Raw genomic sequence first — 2,900 nt, forward strand, 5'->3', positions numbered from 1 at the left:
GGAAGACAAAGAAATTCAGATTCAGCTCCTGACTCTGCTTGTTTCCAGAGCACAGAGTATCTGTGTACTGAGTACTGAACCATAAATCAACCACACAGTGAATTCCTCTGGTCTCCTTGAGGTCATCTGGAACTCACATGCAAGCATCTCACAGGAGGACATGCACAATGGCTGACTCCAGCAAGGTGCCGAGCACCTTCTGCTCTGCTTGAGGTTAGGATGCTCAGAATGCTCACCGTCACACATAGCTGGGTCCTGCCTTTATTTGATACAGTCCTGGTTAAGCTGTGTAAACAAATTACAGTCCTGACCCAGAAAAAACACACTATATTTATTATCTACAAATCAACTGGAGTTAAACCAATTGCCATTGTCAGACATGCCAACCTTTAGAACAGATCTAGCATTAAATCGTGGATGTCTATAGGGAGTTCCCTTGGATCATTCGATCAAATTATGCTCTTAAAAGTACACTTCAAAAGTGTCATCCTGGTGTAGGAGGAAAAGAAAGAAAATAAGGCAATGAAATTAATGGAAATTTGGAGAAATGAAATGTTGTCTCATGTATTTTGACAATGTAGACATCAGTAGGTTTGCCAGACAGATCAGCTTCAGACTTCACGTACAGCACATGCAATATCTGACTTGCGCAAAATAAGCTAGTCTAAAGCACAATCTACCTGCTAGCCATTTGCTTGGCTTTGCCCTCTTGAACCATTTTACAAGTTTATTTGCATTATAACAGCTCTGGCCACATTTCTCCCAAGCTTGACGTCCTTTCCCAGTCCTTGGGAAGAAAGCTGGCACCTGACATGGTCAATTTCTGGACATAGAAGTGCTTACAAGAAGCAAGATAGGCAGGCAGCAGCAGCAAAAGGGGAAAGAATAAGAAGATGGAGAAATGAGAGACTGCTAAAATAATCAGGTGTAGACAGCAAGAGGAAAGAACATTGAAATTCCTGAAGGGCTGGGACAGAGAAATCCAACTGCACCTATGGCACCTTGTTTTGCAACAGCACATTGTAGGCACCTTCCCTTCACTGACACCTGCTGCTGCACCCAACAGTAAGACATCAGTCGAAACTGGGCATAACTGAGGGATCCACAGGGTCTTTGGCACCTGTAGCAAGTTAGGAAGAAAATATAATCTCACTGGGTTTTGGATCTTTGTTGTGGTTTAACCCCATCTGGCAAATAAGCACCACACAGCCACTCACTCACTCCCCCCGCAGGATGGGAGGAAGAGAGTTGGAATGGGTTGAGATAACAATAACAATAACAGTAACAATAACAACACGTAGTGAAAAGGAAATTAACATATAGTGTAATCTTATTCCTAAGCAGTGATATCATTTTATTCCTAAAAACTGAATTTCCTGTGCAGATCCTTTGACCTTACTTTGGTTGACAGTAAAACTAGTTTTCAAAAGAATCTGGATTATTCTTCTCCCGCTCTGAAAAAATTCCTCCATTGTGTGGCTGCCTTTGACTCCAGTTTACATTGGAGTTACAGCAGGTCTGGTAAGGCAGCACTCAGCTGTGGTGTAACTTCATTCAAGCCTTGATAGTCCACTGTTAGCCTCCATGCTTCGTTAGATTTTTACACTGGCCAAATGGGACTATTAAAAGGGTGAATGAGTCTTACCAATCAGTCCTTGACTCTCCAGTTGATGGATCAACATATGGATGGGAACTGGGAAGTCTTGATTGCAGTAATGTTGTCACCAGTGCACTGCCACGGTAGCAACTGGCTATTTCAACTACCCGAGGATTTCAAGATACTGAGAAGTTATTGTAACAAGAGAGAAAACATCATGGAAGAAGGTAGCAAAGGTGCTATTTTGTACTTCCTCAAAAAACCTCAGAGGAAGAAGTATAATAGTTAATTGTCTCCATAATATGTACAATAATGGCTTCAGTACCAAGCCAAAATACCAGATTAAGCTCAAGATCACTGTTTTCGTAACAAATCTCCCAGGCAAAACATCACTATCACTACAGAGCACAGCAAACTGCAAAAGCCAACACCAATCTTTAACAGGTACAGCAAAAAAAAAGATCAGGTAAACTAATATTGAGAACACATGAATCAATATCGTGACCTGCAACTGTTAACAGAGGAAATATAACTCCCTTATAATACACTCTGATCAATCTGTTATTACCTCAAAGCCTTCAAGCCCCACCTTGGGTGCCAAAAAGGATTGTCATAGTTCAACCGTAGCTGGCAACTAAGCACCACACAGCTGCCTGCTCACTCCCTCCTCAGCAGAATGAGAGGAAGAGAACTGGAAGGTAAAAAGTGAGAAAACTCATGGGTTGAGATAAGAACATTTTAATAACTGGAGGATAATAATAGTAGTAAAAATAACATAATAATAATAATAATGATGTAATGAAAAGGAACATTAAAAAAAAAAAGAGAAGAGAGGGGGAAATAAAACCCAAGAAAAGACAAGAAATGCAAATGAAAACAATTGCTCACAACCAACCTAGCGATGCCCAGCCACTCCCCAGGCAGTGCCCCTTGGCCAGCTTCCTCCCTGGTTTATATGCTGAGCAAGACATCATATGGTATGGAATATCCCTTTGGTCATTTGAGGCCAACTATTCCAGCTGCGTCTCCTCCCAAATTCTTGTGTACCCCCAGCGTACTGGCCGGCAGGGCAGCGTGAGGAGCAGAAAATGCCTTGACTCTGTGTAAGTACTGCTCAGCAATAGGGAAAACATCCCTGAATTATCAACACTGCTTCCACCAGAAATCCATAGCCCAATACTAGCTAATTGTGAAGAAAATTAACTCTATCCCAGCCAAAACCAGCGCAATCTTAAACTAAGTTTGCTGGACTGGAAGGTGTTTTGGTGTTTGGTAGTTTTGGTGTTGTTGGGCTTTTTACTTG

General features: G+C 41.8%; 1 long non-coding RNA gene across 1 annotated transcript; it reads right to left on the bottom strand.

Moving 5' to 3' along the window:
• Positions 1-318: 318 nt before the first annotated feature.
• LOC115608808 lies at positions 319-1,860 on the bottom strand. Its single transcript, XR_003991655.1, has 2 exons — positions 1,646-1,860; positions 319-1,120 (listed from the first exon to the last, which is right to left on the bottom strand). It is a non-coding gene; the product is annotated as an uncharacterized LOC115608808 (long non-coding RNA).
• Between the last annotated feature and the right edge of the window lie 1,040 nt (positions 1,861-2,900).

The sequence above is a fragment of the Strigops habroptila genome, chromosome 5, assembly GCF_004027225.2.
Source record: "Strigops habroptila isolate Jane chromosome 5, bStrHab1.2.pri, whole genome shotgun sequence".
NCBI lineage: Eukaryota > Metazoa > Chordata > Aves > Psittaciformes > Psittacidae > Strigops > Strigops habroptila.